We start from the raw sequence: 17,325 nt of genomic DNA on the forward strand, positions 1-17,325 counted from the left end.
ATACCACATTGCATTTAGTTGCTGTATTTCCTGAAAGGTCCTTTTGCTTCCCTGGTGGCTCAGACAGTAAAGCGTCTGCCTGTAATGTGGGAGACCTGGGTTCGATCCATGGGTCAGGAAGATCCCCTGGAGAAGGAAATGGCACCCCACTCCAGTGCTCTTGCCTAGAAAATCCCATGGACAGAGGAGCCTGGTAGGCTACAGTCCATGGGGGTCGCAAAGAGTCAGACATGACTGAATGACTTAACTTTCCTTTTCCTTTCCTTTCTTTTAGCTGACAGTTTCTCAGATGTTCTTTATATTTGAAAACGTTGATAGTTCTGAGGAATACGGATCAGGTATTTTTGCCATGGTATCCTTTAATTGGATTTCTCTGATTTTTTTATGATTAGACTAGTGTTATGAAATTTTGGGAGGAAGACTTCAGAGATACAGTGCCATTTTCATCACATACTGTCAACATGCATTGTTTGGATTTTTTTTTTTTTTGATTGGGCGAAGTGGCTTTATTAGAGAAAGCCAAGATTACAGAGGACTTAAGAGTTGGCACTGGGGCTCTTCTTGCCAAAGGTGGGCACAACTTTGACAAAGCATGGGTTGTAGTAAGTACCCCTCTTGGCCTGGCCCCATCTTCTTTTTCTCTCATTTGTCCACCTTGGGAGTCTGACCTCTTACTTTGCCAGCACAGTCCAAGGAACCATGGACTTTACCTCCAAGCATGCGGCCAACTACTTCCAGAGTGCTCAGAGCCTCCACCTCACACTGGCCCAGGGTAACCTCATCCTCTAGGGGTGTGCCTGCCAGGAGCAGGACTTGATCTTCTGGAGGGAGCAATGCCCTCCAACGAGGCTACATGAGCCTTGATCTGAGCGACCATCTCCTGGCCGGTCACCTTGAGAGTGTGTAGCTCCTGGCTCTGAGCATGTTGGTGACTAGATTGTGGACAGCACTGCCAGTACCCCGAAGATGGAGTCAAGAAAGGAAAGAGAGAGGGCGCGCACGTGCTCTCCGCCTGCTATGTGCTGTGTCACTCAACATGACTTGTTGATGTGGCTGGTGATCACCTGGCTGAGAAGGTGCTTGTCAGGTTTCTCCCTTGTAAAGTTGTTTTCTTCCTCTTTTCATGTTATACTCTTTGAATGAACGAGTATACGCTTTGAATGAAAGATTATACGCTTTGAATGAAAGAACTGGGTGTGGCCCACTCTTAAGGAGAGGGGAGCTGTGCTCCATGTCTTTGAGGAGTGGGCTGATTGTACATAAATTCTTCCTCATGGTATATATGTCTCCTTCCCCACCCCCATTTATTAGCTTATTTGGTCATTTATATTATTATGGATTTGTGGATATTTATTTTATAGTTTAGGTTATAATCCAGTACTACTTGCTTTATTGTGTTGTTCAAAATGTTCCAGCTTGGCTACTGGGAATTTTTTGGTTGACTCCTATTTCCTTTTGACATTGTTGTTGTTTTAGCACTTTCTTACTTTCTTGTACCACAAGATGCTCAGGGCTTATCGTGTTTATTTTCTGCTACACTCCTAGGACCAGTCCTTTCTCCAAGGGACCTTGGTTCCTTTTTTTGGAGGCTGGTATTTAGAAACTAAGATGTGTCTCAAACTACTGCACAATTGCACTCATCTCACACGCTAGTAAAGTAATGCTCAAAATTCTCCAAGCCAGGCTTCAGCAATATGTGAACCGTGAACTGACTGATGTTCAAGCTGGTTTTAGAAAAGGCAGAGGAACCAGAGATCAAATTGCCAACATCCGCTGGATCATGGAAAAAGCAAGAGAGTTCCAGAAAAGCATTTATTTCTGCTTTATTGACTATGCCAAAGCCTTTGACTGTGTGCATCACAATAAACTGGAAAATTCTGAAAGAGCTGGGAATACCAGAACACCTGATCTGCCTCTTGAGAAATTTGTATGCAGGTCAGGAAGCAACAGTTAGAACTGGACATGGAACAACAGACTGGTTCCAAATAGGAAAAGGAGTTCGTCAAGGCTGTATATTGTCACCCTGTTTATTTAACTTATATGCAGAGTACATCATGAGAAACGCTGGACTGGAAGAAACACAAGTTGGAATCAAGATTGCCGGTAGAAATATCAATAACCTCAGATATGCAGATGACACCACCCTTATGGCAGAAAGTGAAGAGGAACTAAAAAGTCTCTTGATGAAAGTGAAAGTGGAGAGTGAAAAAGTTGGCTTAAAGCTCAACATTCAGAAAACGAAGATCATGGCATCTGGTCCCACCACTTCATGGGAAATAGAGGGGGAAACAGTGTCAGGCTTTATTTTTGGGGGCTCCAAAATCACTGCAGATGGTGACTGCAGCCATGAAATTAAAAGAGCTTACTCCTTGGAAGGAAAGTTATGACCAACCTAGATAGCATATTGAAAAGCAGAGACGTTACTTTGCCAACAAAAGTCCGTCTAGTCAAGGCTATGGTTTTTCCTGTGGTCATGTATGGATGTGAGAGTTGGACTGTGAAGAAGGCTGAGCGCCGAAGAATTGATGCTTTTGAAGTGTGGTGTTGGAGAAGACTGTTGAGAGTCCCTTGGACTGCAAGGAGATCCAACCAGTCCATTCTGAAGGAGATCAGTCCTGGGATTTCTTTGGAAGGAATGATGCTAAAGCTGAAACTCCAGTACTTGGCCACCTCATGCGAAGAGTTGACTCATTGGAAAAGACCCTGATGCTGGGAGGGATTGGGGGCAAGAGGAGAAGGGGATGACGGAGGATGAGATGGCTGGATGGCATCACTGACTCGATGGACATGAGTCTGAGTGAACTCCGGGAGTTGGTGATGGACAGGGAGGCCTGGCGTGCTGCGATTCATGGGGTCGCAAAGAGTCAGACATGACTGAGCGACTGATCTGATCTGATCTGATTAAGTGTACTTATTATTACTGGTTATCACTGCCCCTAGGCCTTCTTGGCTGACAAAGCAAGAAAATACTCAAGTATATGAACCTGTGAATAAATAATTTCTAAATAGATATTTCTGTTATTTTGTTCTTGAGTTTTAAAATTTTTTGGTTGTGCTGTGAAGCATGCAGGATATTTATTAGTTTCCCAACTAGGGATCAAACCCTTGCCTCCTGCATTGGAAGTGTGGAGTCTTAACCACTGCACCACCAGGGAAGTCCTGTATTTTTTATTTATTTCTTTATTTAAAAATTAAAAAATTTAATAAGGGTTTCTTATTTTAACCATCTCAACCCATTATTAAATTAAACATGAGTTTTTACTGATGTTTCCAACTCTAAATCATTCTAGCGTCTTGTTGCTTAGCTGCCCCACTGCGATGGTTAGAAATCTGGCTTTTGGTTTTCTTAGCAGTCTTTCAGTATCATATCTTTTTGCCTTTTTATGCTGTTCATGGATTTCTCACGGCAAGAATACCGAAGTGGTTTGCCATTCCCTTCTCCAGTGGAGTGCATTTCATCAGAGCTCCACTGTGACCTGTCCGTCTTGGGTGGCCCTGCATGGCATGGCACACTGTTTCATTGAGTTAGACAAGGAGGTGATCCATGTGATCAGTTTGGAGAGTTTTCTGTGATTGTGGTTTTCATTCTGTCTGTCCTCTGATAGATAAGGATAAGAGGCTTCCGGAAGCTCCTAATGGGAGGGACTGGCTGTGAGGGAATCTGGGTCTTGCTTTGATGGTCAGGGTTCAGTAATCTTTAATCCAATTTTCTGTTGATGGGTGGGGCTGTGTTCCCTCCTTGTAGTTTGGCCTGGCCAAACTATGATAGGGTAATGGTGACAATGGCTGCCTCCTTCAAAAGGGCTTATGTCACATACCACACCTCCCAGGTCTGCTGTAGCCAGAGCCCCTGTCCGTGCATCCGCAGGAGACACTCAGACACTCAAAGGCAGATCTGCCTCAGTGTCTTGTGGGGTCCCTTGGTCCTCGTGCAGACAAGGCTTTGTTTGAACCCTCCGAGTGTCTGGTGGGTTTGGGGTTTGATTGTAAACGTGATTTCACCTCTCCTGCCATCTTGTTGGGGCTTCTCTTTTGCCCTTGGACCTGGGGCATCTTTTTTTGATGGGAATCCAATGTTTTCCTGTATATGGTTGTTCAGTGGTTAGTTGCAATTTTGGAGTTCTTGCAGGAGAAGATGAGTGCACATCCTTCTACTCCACCATTCAGTACCTAAATTATGATGGTGATTAGACAGTGTAAAGGACAAACAGGTTCAAGGGATTAGATTTGATAGAGAGAGTGCCTGAAGAACTATGTAACACTGTACAGGAGGCAGTGATCAAAACCATCCCCAATAAAAAGAAATGCAAAAAGGCAAAATGGTTGTCTGAGGAGGCCTTGCAAATAGCTGAGAAAAGAAGAGAAGCGAAAGGCAAAGGGAAATATATCCATAAGAAAAGGAGAAATATATCCATCTGAATGCAAAGTTCCAAAGAATAGCAAGGAGAGATAAGAAAGCCTTCTTAAGTGCTCAATGCAAAAAAATAGAGGAAAGCAATAGAAAGGGAAAGACTAGAGATCTCTTCAAGAAAATTAGAGATACCAAGGGAACATTTCATGCAAAAATGGGCACAATAAAGGACAGAAATGGTATGGACCTAACAGAAGCAGAAGATACGAGGAAGAGGTGGCAGGAATACAGAGAAGAACTTACAAAAAAGATCTTAATGACCCAGATAACCACCCATCACACTAGATGGTGTGATCACTCTCCTAGAGCCAGGCATCCTGGAGTGTGAACTCAAGGGGGCCTTAGGAAGGATGACTATGAACAAAGCTGGTGGAGGTGATGGAATTCCAGCTGAGCTATTTCAAGTCCTAAAAGATGATGCCATTAAAGGGCTACACTCAATATGCCAGCAATGTACAGTGTAATGTATGTAATTGTGTTTTAAAAAACCCTAAAATTCTAAGGAGTCAGAAGTCAGTGTGAGCTGGACTAGTAAGGGACTGCGTCCTGGAAGTCAGACTTGAATTAAGTCTTGAAGGATTTGGTGATTAAATTTTCTTAATTGAGGGATGGGACAAAATCTAGATTGTTAGGCAGAAAGGGAGCTAGTGCCAGAGACAAGTGGAGATAATCTTATCTGATAAGGGAAGGAGGAAAAGGATTTAAGGAATGCCACCCCCCTCTGCCCCCCCCAACCCCTGCCAGTGTACCTCTACTTAATGTAATATGTCAACTCAGTCATTCCTGGGATGCTTCATTCTGGTGACCACATAACATAAGGTATCATGTGACTGACTTAGTGAATGTGATAGTGATGTTTCTTCTGAATGTTTTTTTTCAAGTCTCAAAAATAACTGAAGATTTTATAAGCAAACCATTGATGTGCTTATAATTGTGTTTTAACATACCTGTCTGTTAGTCTATATAGAAACTATTGCCCTGCCTATGTTAAGGAAATTCTGGTTCTGTTTATAAGGGGAAGAATCCTTTTGAAATGGAAAGTTGACTTCATAATGCTGATTTTAATACTTACTGAGTTTTCTAAAGGCTGATGCTTAAAGTATGCTGGGAAAGAAATTACAGAACTTAAGAATTCTTAAGGAATTGTATATCATGCATTCAATGACCAGACTTTAGCTGATTTTATAGAGATGTTCTTAAAAGTTCGTGAGAGTAATAAACACTTAAAGACCATATAAGGCTTTTTGAATAGTTGACATAAAAAACAAAAGTGAGAATGTAGTAAAATTTTAGTGAACATTATGGATAATTTTTGTGAACATCTCTACCCTTTAGAAGAAAAGCCTGTTTTTTTTTTTTTTTAAATCACAACCCATGGCTTTCAGGATCCTGGTTCCCAGACCAGGGATTGAACTTTGGCCCTGGGAGTGAATATGCTGAGTCCTAACCACTGGACGGCCAGGGAATTCCCAGAAAAGCCTGTTTTTTAAACTATGCCATTAATATAGTTCTGTGAACCTTGTTCTAAGGGTATGCCAAAGTGAATGTCTTTGTGTGGTGGCCATATTTACAGGTTGTGGTGCCAATGAAAAATATGTTGTGATTTTAACTACTGAAAGTTTAAGTAATCTACTTTTATAAAACATAATAGGAACTGGGAAATTATTTTAATGGCTGTTTTCTAAAATATTCACAGGGCTTTTTCTTTTCAAGAGGTCAAATAATTTGTCAGGTTATTTCTGTTATTTCTTTATCTAGAAAATGATAACAGTGTTAACCCATTTGTTGTTAAGTGATCTAACAGTAATTGAATGCTTTGCTAATACGATGTGGAATACTAATGAGCTGACTCTGGTTAAAATTCAGACCTTGGGAATGCCAGATTGTTCTTCAGAGAGGTTCGGGATTTCCTAGGCACACAAGTTAGAGATTTCATGAAAACTGTGGCAGGGAACCTCTGCATTTTAGAGCTTTATTTTAGTTGAGTAATAGGGACCTAGAGAAGGAGGCTACCAGCTCTAGGGTGTGCAGGCTGCAATGGATTCCCTAGGGCACATAGGGAAGCTCTTCATTGAATTTACCCTTCTCACGCCTGAGAATTGTTGCAAGAGCTTTTCTAATTACTTGGTTAGCCTGACATCCACCCTAACCCTGTTCCAGGCTTTACTGCAAAAGAATTTCTCTCTGGCACAGGTACTTCTTCAGATATCAGATATTGGAAGCTATTTTACTGTAGATATATTTTTAAATCTAAGGAGGTTAGAAAGATTGTGTTTTTGATTTTGTGTTGTTCAGTTCAGTTCACTCACTTAGTCGTGTCTGACTCTTTGCGACCCCATGAATCGCAGCACGCCAGGCCTCCCTGTCCATCACCATCTCCTGGAGTTTACCCAAACTCATGTCCATCGAGTTGGTGATGCCATCCAGCCATCTCATCTTCTCTCGTCCCCTTCTTTTCCTGCCCTCAATCCCTCCCAGCATCAGGGTCTTTTCCAATGAGTCAGCTCTTAGCATGAGGTGGCCAAAGTATTGGAGTTTCAGCTTTAGCATCAGTCCTTCCAATGAACACTCAGGACTGATCTCCTTTTGGATGTACTGGTTGGATCTCCTTGCAGTCCAAGGGACTCTCAAGAGTCTTCTCCAACACCACAGGTCAAAAGCATCAATTCTTCGGCGCTCAGCTTTCTTTACAGTCCAACTCTCACATCCATACATGACCACAGGAAAAACCATAGCCTTGACTAGACGGACCTTTGTTGGCAAAGTAATGTCTCTGCTTTTGAATATGCTGTCTAGGTTGGTCATAACTTTCCTTCCAAGGAGTAAGCGTCTTTTAATTTCATGGCTGCAGTCACCATCTGCAGTGATTTTGGAGCCCCCCAAAATAAAGTCTGATACTGTTTCCACTGTTTCCCCATCTATTTCCCATGAAGTGATGGGACCAGATGCCGTGATCTTCGTTTTCTGAATGTTGAGCTTTAAGCCAACTTTTTCACTCTCCTCTTTCACTTTCATCAAGAGGCTTTTTAGTTCCTCTTCACTTTCTGCCAGAAGGGTGGTGTCATCTGCGTATCTGAGGTTATTGATGTATCTCTAAGCAATCTTGATTCCAGCTTGTGCTTCTTCCAGCCCAGCGTTTCTCATGATGTACTCTGCATAGAAGTTAAATAAATGAAAATATGTAGCCTTGACATACTCCTTTTCCTATTTGGAACCAGTATGTTGTTCCATGTCCAGTTTTAACTCTTGCTTTCTGACCTGCATATAGGTTTCCCAAGAGGCAGGTCAGGTGGTCTGGTATTCCCATCTCTTTCAGAATTTTCCACTGTTCGTTGTGATCCACACAGTCAAGGGCTTTGGCATAGTCAATAAAGCAGAAATAGATGTTTTTCTGGAACTCTCTTGCTTTTTCCATGATCCAGTGGATTTTGCCAATTTGATCTCTGGTTCCTCTGCCTTTTCTAAAACCAACTTGAACATCTGGAAGTTCACGGTTCACATATTGCTGAAGCCTGGCTTGAAGAATTTTGAGCATTACTTTACTAGCATATGAGTGAGTGCAATTGTGCGGTAATTTGAGCTTTCTTTGGCATTGCCTTTCTTTGGTATTGGAATGGAAACTGACCTTTTCCAGTCCTGTGGCCACTGCTGAGTTTTCCAAATTTGCTGGCATATTGAGTGCAGCACTTTCACAGCATCATCTTTCAGGATTTGAAATAGCTCCACTGGAATTCCATCACCTCCACTAGCTTTGTTCATAGTGATGCTTTCTAAGGCCCACTTGACTTCACATTCCAGGATGTCTGGCTCTAGGTCAGTGATCACACCATTGTGATCATCTGGGTTGTGGAGATCTTTTTTGTACAGTTCTTCTGTGTATTTTTGCCACCTCTTCTTAATATCTTCTGCTTCTGTTAGGTCCATACCATTTCTGTCCATTATCGAGCCCGTTTTTGCATGAAATGTTCCCTTGGTATCTCTGATTTTCTTGAAGAGCTCTCTAGTCTTTCCCATTCTGTTGTTTTCCTCTATTTCCTTGCATTGATCGCTGAGGAAGGCTTTCTTATCTCTTCTTGCTATTCTTTGGAACTCTGCATTCAGATGTTGATATCTTTCCTTTTCTCCTTTGCTTTTCACTTCTCTTCTTTTCACAGCTATTTGTAAGGCCTCCCCAGACAGCCATTTTGCTTTTTTGAATTTCTTTTCCATTGGGATGGTCTTGATCCTTGTCTCCTGTAGGATGTCATGAACCTCCGTCCATAGTTCATCTGGCACTCTGTCTATCAGATCTAGTCCCTTAAATCTATTTCTCACTTCCAGTGTATAGTCATAAGGGATTTGATTTAGGTCATACCTGAATGGTCTAGTGGTTTTCCCTAACTTTCTTCAATTTAAGTCTGAATTGGGCAATAAGGAGTTCCTGATCTGAGCCATAGTCAGCTCCCGGTTTTGTTTTTGCTGACTGTATAGAGCTTCTCCATCTTTGGCTGCAAAGAATTATAATAATCAGTCTGATTTTGGTGTCGACCATCTGGTGATGTCCATGTGTAGAGTCTTCTCTTGTGTTGTTGGAAGAGGGTTTTTGCTATGACCAGTGTGTTCTCTTGGCAGAACTCTATTAGCCTTTGCTGTTCTTCATTCTGTACTCCAAGGCCAAATTTGCCTGTTACTCCAGGTGTTTCTTGACTTCCTACTTTTGCATTCCAGTCCCCTGTAATGAAAAGGACATCTTTTTTGGGTGTTAGTTCTAGAAGGTCTTGTAGGTCTTCATAGAACTGTTCAACTTCAGCTTCTTCAGCATTACTGGTCGGGACATAGACTTGGATTACTGTGATATTGAATGGTTTGCCTTGGAAACAAACAGAGATCATTGTGTTGTTTTTGAGATTGCATCCAAGTACTGCATTTTGGACTCTCTTGTCGACTATGATGGCTACTCCATTTCTTTTAAGAGATTCCTGATCACAGTAGTAGATATAATGATCATCTGAATTAAATTCACCAATTCTCATCCATCTTAGTTTGCTGATTCCTTGAATGTCGATGTTCACTCTTGTCATTTCCTGTTTGACCACTTCCAATTTGCCTTGATTCATGGACCTGACATTCCAGGTTCCTATGCAATATTGCTCTTTACAGCATCGGACCTTGCTTCTATCACCAGTCCCATCCACAACTGGGTGGTGTTTTTGCTTTGACTCCATCCCTTCATTCTTTCTGTAGTTATTTCTCCACTGATCTCCAGTAGCATATTGGGTACCTACTGACCTGGGGAGTTCCTCTTTCAGTATCCTATCTTTTTGCCTTTTCATACTGTTCATGGGGTTCTCAAGGCAAGAATACTGAAATGATTTGCCATTCCCTTCTCCAGTGGACCACATTCTGTCAGACCTCTCCACCATGACCCATCTGTCTTGGGTGGCCCCCTACCCCATGATTTAGCTTCACTGAGTTAGACAAGGCTGTGGTCCGTGTGATCAGATTGGCCTGTTGTCTGTTATTGTAGTTTCAGTCTGTCTGCCCTCTGATGCCCTCTCTCAGTGCCTGCCGTCTTACTTGGGTTTCTCTTACCTTGGATGTGGGGTATCTCTTCATGGCTGCTCCAGCAAAGCAGAATAGCCCATAAATGCTGATAATGGCTTAGACTGAGGCTGGGCCAGGGACAGTGGGAGTGTTGGTTGAATTTGGTATGTTTTGAGCTCAAAGCCCCTTTTTTTTGTTGTCCTTTCCTCTGAGATGTTGTTTGACAGGGGAGCAGACAGGAGGATATCAGTAGTTTACATTGTAAAAATATTGGAAACAATCTGTTGTTGTTTAGTGGCTAAGTCATGTCCAACTGTTTTGTGACCCCATAGACTGAAGCCCACCAGGCTCCCCTGCCCATGGAATTCTCCAGGCAAGAATACTCGAGTGGATTGCCATTCCTACACCAGGAGATCTCCCGACCCATGGATTAATCCCGTGTCTACTCCATTGGTAGGCAGATTCTTTACCACTGAGCCGCCTAACAGTGGTATATCCACAGAATGTTTATACCATTGGTATATCCAGATGTTGAAAAAAAGAATGAGGAATATGCCCATGAACTGATATAATGTGATTTACAGGATCTATTGCTAAAGGAAAAAAAGCCTAAAATCCAAGTACAGAGAAATGACTATTTTTATGTTAATTTGGTTAACTAAGATATATTTAAAAGGCATCTTTCAAGTTTGCATTTCTCCTTGTTTCCCAGTTTTTACCAGTGTTTGATAAAATTTGAAATCTCATCTTGAATTGTAAACACTTGTCACACAGTTCTTTGGTGTATGTGAGTAGTTAATTGTTCTCTTCTCTGTCCTTTTCCTTGGGTCACATGGAATAGCCCATGTGGGAATGCTTGTATAAGTTAGTGTTTGAGACTCTGGGAGAAATGCTTGGTTCCTATAACCCTCTCTACCTTCTTGCAAAATGTTGTATGTACTTATTTTTTGTTATCATTATATATTATAATTTCTTTAAAATAAGAGAAGAACAAAAGGTTGTGAAAATTTAGCACTGTACCATCAGCTATTTTTTACTTCATTATATTTTTTTGCCACTCTGCAGAGCATTTGGGATACTAATAATGATAATAATTACTTTTATTATTTTGGCCATGGGGCAAGCAGGATCTTAGTTCTCTGACCAGGAATCAAATGAACACACTCTCCCCTGCCCCCCAGTAATGGAAGCTCAGATTATTAACCACTGGACTGCTGGGGAAGTCACTTTATTTTATTACTGTTTAATAGACATACTTAATTTTTACATAGTTTTATGTAACACTTCTGAAGTGAGTGACATGTTTTCTAAATATTTTCATCAGCTTTATGTCTATAGAAGCCTTATATCTAAGATACTGATGATATTTCAGTAAGAAAAAGTGTTATTGGAGTTGTTGTTTTCTTCAAAACAGGGATGGAATGAAGTAAAATGCCTTTGGAGTGAAGCAGAACATTAAATGGGAGTTTAGCTACATGTGCAGTTTAATTCACTAAGTGAACATTTTTTTATTACCTGATGTAATTAGTCATTTTGCAGGTACTTGGATTGTAAATTTGAATGTTACTCTCTACTTGTCCTGCAAGGGATATAAGCAAAGTAGTTATTTGTAATGCACTGTGATAAATGAAATAGAAGCCACAGCAGGATCCCATGGGAGTGAGCCTTGGGGGCTCAGAAAGGGCTCTAGAGAGAATGTCACTGACCTGGGGCGGGTGTATAGGATCTGGCCTGCTGGACAGGGTGATGGAATGGGCACCATCTGCACCAGCACCAGAGGTTTATACTCCAAACTCTCATACTTAATCTTGTTGTTACCAGAATTTAGTCAAATTATGTCTTGTATTTTAGGTAAATGAGAGATGCACTGTGGAGGACAGTTCAAAATAGGGGTTATCTCATTGTTTTAGTTTAAGGAGGAGATACTATTCGTGTCCCTTAGTTCTGAGATAAGAATACTTACAGCTCAAACAGGCAGGATTTTATTAAGCAGGCAGTTTTTGTAACGACAGACTAGTTACAGCTCTGTTACAGCTCAAGCAGGGTGCAGGCAGTGAACCCTAGAAATGTGAGCGCAGGCAGACCTCTGAAGGAGTGCCCCAATCCCTCCTGGCTTTCCTTTCTATACTGTCTCCTCCCCCTGGAGCCTGATTGCTCAGCCCTATGCAAAATAAGGCTTGTACTTGCCAACAAAATGGGCATACACTCAAGGCCAATCAGGGAAGGGGGCATGTTTTCCTGCCAGAGGTTCTCATTCTGGTCCTCAGCCTCCTCTTTCCTGGGCTTTTTTTTTTTTTTTTCTTTTCTTTTGCGTGCCCTCTCAGTGGTTCTTCTAGCCATGCCCATCTTGGACTTCTTTTTATATTCCAGCTACCTAACATTGGTGTGTTTGTGTGTGTGTGTGTGTTCAGTCATGTTTGACTCTGCAACCCCAGGAACTGTAGCCCACCAGGCTTCTCTCTCCATGGAATTTTCCAAGCAAGAATACCCAAGGAGTGGGTTGCCATTTCTGACTCCAGTGAATCTTCCTGACTCGGGGATTGAACCTGAGTCTCTTGAGTTGACTGCATGGGCAGGTGGATTGTTAACCACTCTACCATCTGGGAAATAGAACTCTAAATGCTCCCTTTTGTATGTCCCTTTATTTATTAGACCATAATTTAGTTGTTAGGGTGAATTAATGGTGAGTAGAAATGACTAGCCCTTGGGCCTATAAGTGGGAGTGCAAGACCGTTTCAGTGAGTCTTTTGTTCAGAAGAGTCTTGAGGTTTTATGTAACTAGAGGAGAGGAGGTTGACCCGACTCCGAGAGAAGCAAAGTGGAATTTTGGGAGAAAATGTACTTTCTTAAGGAGGCTAGTGTTAGAGATGATGACAAGCCAGGTAGATGTGCTCACACTACAAGACTTCAGTGAGATGGATACTGCTGTTGCCTCAGTTACAGATACTGTAAAAGAATAGTTTCTGTCATCATATGTGTATGGTGGTAGTATTTGGACCCTAATTTGGTTTATTAATTTACTAATCTGCAGTCTATGGGATCGCGAAGAGTCGGACAGGACAGAGCGACTTCACTTTCACTTTTCACTTTCATGCATTGGAGAAGGAAATGGCAACCCACTCCAGTGCTCTTACATGGAGAATCCCAGGGACGGGGGAGCCTGGTGGGCTGCCATCTATGGGGTTGCACAGAGTTGGACACGACTGAAGCGACTTAGTATATATAGTATGTATAATCTATGTATAGACTGGGCCCCCAGGCGAAGAATTGCCTGCCAGTGCAGGAGATACATGAGACTCAGTTTCTATCACTGAGTCACGAAGATGCCCTGGAGAAGGAAATAGAAACCCACCCCAGTATTCTTGCCTGGAAATTCGCATGGACAGAGGAGCCTGGCGGGCTGTGGTCCATGGGGTCACAGAGTTGGACATAGCTTATTGACCACACCACCACCACCACCAATCTATATATATTGGTTTTCCCATGATCTTAAAAAACATTTCCAATATACAAACTATTCCGCCGCTAGCCCTCAGCCACCCTGTTCCTATTTATGACATTCCTCCAAAACTCCCTCTTTCCAGGAAAACTTGTTTATTAGCCTTTAATGTGGTCTTCTTGGAGAAGGCAATGGCACCCCACTCCAGTACTCTTGCCTGGAAAATCCCATGGATGGAGGAGCCTGGTAGGCTGCAGTCCATGGGGTCGCTAAGAGTCAGACACGACTGAGCAACTTCCCTTTCACTTTTCACTTTCATGCATTGGAGAAGGAAATGGCAACCCACTCCAGTGTTCTTGCCTGGAGAATCCCAGGGCGGGGGAGCCTGGTGGGCTGCCGTCTGTGGGGTCGCACAGAGTCGGATACGACTGAAGTGACTTAATCAGTTAGCAGTGTAGTCTTCTAGAATTTCTATATATAAATAAAGGCAATAAAAATAGAGACACTTTTTCCTGTCTACCCAAAAAGGTCACCGATTCCAAAAGTACGGTGTTACACCTATTGATCTGCAGATTGGTCTTCTTACCCTTCCCTTTGTATGTTGTGTTTTTTACTTAACAATGGAGATCTTTACAGAAGATCTTCCTGTAGAGTAGTTTTGTTTCATTTTCCAGTATATAGTTTTTGTTTTGTATGATTTCCCTTTGATAATTTATTTAACCAGTTCTCTGTTGACTTGTTTCTGTTTTTTCATTTTTGTAACAGTGTTACAATGAAGTACCTTGTACATCTGGCATTTTGCCTGTATGCAAGTAAATAATTATGGAATGAATTCAGATGTGGTATTACTAATAAACGGCCATATACCTTTGTAATTTTTATAGATATTGCTAGGTTGCCCTTATGTTTGCACCCTGACTCTCCCACCAGTGAAAAGGGATAATTTGTGTTTCTTTCCTCCTTCCCCAGCTTTATTGAGATTTAATTGACATAAAACATGTTTGAATTCAAGGTGTGCAGTGTGATAATTTGATATAGGTATATATTGCAAAAGATTTACCACAATAAGGTTCTTTAAAATATCCATCACATAATTTACATACTTACTGTTCTGTTCTTAAGGTGGGTGATGTGTATTTACTCACAGCCTTGCCATCAATGTACCATGACAAAGAGGTTGAAAATTGGGTCTAAGTATAGTCTTAATTTGCATTTTTCTAATGAGTGAGGTTAAGAGTCTGTCCATAGTTTCAAGACTCCTCCCCTTTCCCCCTGCTTTTTTCTGTGACTTTAACTATTTTACGGGTTTTGAAGCAGAAATTGTTTTATACATTTATACATTTTTTTTCCTCATTCAAGTTTAACAGGTACAGCAGAGTGTATAAATCTTAAGCATGTAGTAAGGTTTGATTTTTATAAGCCTCTGACACTCAATCTGGATTTTTTTTGGTGATTTTTTTACCAGAAGATGTCAACAAAAGTTTCAGACAACAGCCAAGATGGTTTTTTTTCCTTTTCGGATGGTCTTTCCGTGATTTGTGCACTGAAATGTTAAACGGTTGTAGTTGTCTCATTGGGCTATCAGGAAGAAGAACCAGGTTCACAGGAGGCATTCCTGCTACCTGGTAGTGACTGTAAGATGCATTCTGTGTCAGAGGTGTTCAAATGCAGAAAACACTTCATCTTAAAAATGATGAAATACATTAGATAATGTCAGATTGTTTTCCTTAGAGTTCATACTAATTTACACTGTCAACAGGAAGGTAAAATGTTTTGGTTGTTTCACATAATCTCAAATAAGTTGATACTGTCAGATCTTTTTTCTGTCTAACATGTAATATAGTGGTTCACTGTTTTTTTCCTCCTTTTAATTTTTTTTTCAGTGAAGTCTAACTCATACAGTAAATGGCAAAAAATCATCAATGTATAATATCATGATTTTATCTCAAAGTAAATAGATCCATGTAACCACCACCAAGAAGTAGAACATTGCCAAGAGCCTACTTGTGTGCCACCTCCCAGCCCACTTACTTCTGCTTGTTTCTTTCCCAAAGAAGTCACTATTCTGAAAGCTAACACCCTAGAATCAGTTTTGCCCATTTTTTCAATGTTTTGTACATGAATCATGCAGTAGGGGTACCTTTGTATCTGATGTCTTTTATTTAACAATATGCTGGTGACACCCGAAACTAATACTGTAAACAAACAAAACAAACCAATATGTCAGTGCCACCAGGGAAGGGAAAACGGAAATACTTTACATTTGAGAATGGCATTATTTTCAAAAGGAACCACTTTTTTCATGATCGAGGCCATAATGATGGGGAGGGGAATGGTCAGAAACCAGGAGCCCAAATTAGGATTCTCATACTGCCTTGCCCCAGCTGGATGACTTTGAGATCACATGAACTCAGTGACTATAATGATCCCTACTCCAGTTACATGAGAGGCTTTCTATGAGGATTCTCTGAAATAGTACATGTGAAAATGCTCAGCATTGAAACAATGGTGATGTTGTTACTTTAATTCCGATTGTGATGGTATTAAAAGGTGGGGGCCTTTAGAAGATAATCAGATCATAAGTTAAGAGCTCTCATTATGGCATTAAAAGTGTGTGTTAGTCTGTCAATCAGATCTGACTCTCTATGGACCCCATGGACTATATAGCCTGCGAGGCTCCTCTGTCCATGGAATTCTCCAGGCAAGAATACTAGAGTGGGTTGCCATTTCCATCTCCAGGGGATCTTCCTGATGCAGGGATTGAACCCGGGTCTCCCGTGTTGCAGGCAGATTCGTGACCATCTGAGCTACCGGGAAGCTCCATTACGGCATTAGTGTCCTTATAAAAAGAGTTGAGAGAGCTTGCCGCTTCTCTTCTGTTGTGGGCCATATGAAGATACAATGAGAAGATGGTGATCTGTAAACCATGAATAGGTCCCTCAGCTAGAACCTGACCATGATGGCAGCCTAATTTCAGACTTCCAGCTTCTGGAACTGATATTTTTTGTTTAAGTTGATCTCCCTCTTCTAAAAAAGAGAAAACTCCAATATATTTGTAACATTTATCCTTGTTAAGTGTCATTGTGAGTTGTTCCATGTGGCTTAGTAAAATGAACAAAAATATGTTCTCATTCCTACAGTGTCTAAGAGTGATTCCCACTATTTGTGTATGTTTGAATCACTTATGATTTTTATTTTATTGAGGAGTTTGCAAATCATTTTTATTGCTGAAATATCTTTTTGTAATTCAGATACTCATATCTGAATAGATTTAAAACATATACATCTGTGGTCTTTGAATCCTTTTTCTGAATTATTTATATTTGTAATATGTAATAGATTCCTGTGGTTCAAAGATTAAAAGTATAAAAAAAGTAAAGTCTCCCACTTCTACATGAACTGTCCAGTTCATGTCTACCCCAATTGCCTAACATCTGACTCTACCTAGGAAACTAATATTACTAGTTTCTGTATAATCTTCCATTGTCTTTTACTGTGGTGGTAGTGGTAATTGCTCAGTCGTGACACTCAGTCATGTCTAACTCTTTGGAGTTCCATGGAGTTTGGGCTGCCAGGCTCCTCTGTACTGGAGTGGGTTGTCATTCCCTTCTCTAGGGGGTCTTCCTGACCCAGGGATTGAACGCAGGTCTTCTGCACTGCAGGCAGATTCTTCACCATCTGAGCCACCAGGGAAGCCCAAAGAGAATATGAATATAGATTACATCTTTATCCCTCTGCCCAAAACACATTACAGCAACTATCTGTACATTTTTTTTTGCTTAGCATCTTGCATATTTTTCATGTGTCAGACCATATTTAATTATCTCTAAGGTACTTAATTCATTTTCATTGCAACATAGTATTATACTATGCTAATATATCATTTATCCATTCTGTTTTACATTTGTACTTTTTGGGTAGTCTGAAATAATGCTGCAGTGAGCATTCTAGT

At 41.1% G+C, this 17,325-nt stretch overlaps 1 protein-coding gene and 1 pseudogene across 1 annotated transcript in view; one reads left to right on the forward strand and one right to left on the reverse strand.

Annotated features, from left to right (window-relative positions):
* Positions 1 to 17,325, forward strand: part of PIK3CB (phosphatidylinositol-4,5-bisphosphate 3-kinase catalytic subunit beta) — a 179,232-nt gene that overhangs the window by 25,151 nt on the left and 136,756 nt on the right. The gene's annotated exons all lie outside the window — the stretch shown is intronic.
* Positions 476 to 16,197, reverse strand: LOC113898180 (annotated as a pseudogene).

The sequence above is a fragment of the Bos indicus x Bos taurus genome, chromosome 1 (assembly GCF_003369695.1).
Source record: "Bos indicus x Bos taurus breed Angus x Brahman F1 hybrid chromosome 1, Bos_hybrid_MaternalHap_v2.0, whole genome shotgun sequence".
Taxonomy (NCBI): Eukaryota; Metazoa; Chordata; class Mammalia; order Artiodactyla; family Bovidae; genus Bos; species Bos indicus x Bos taurus.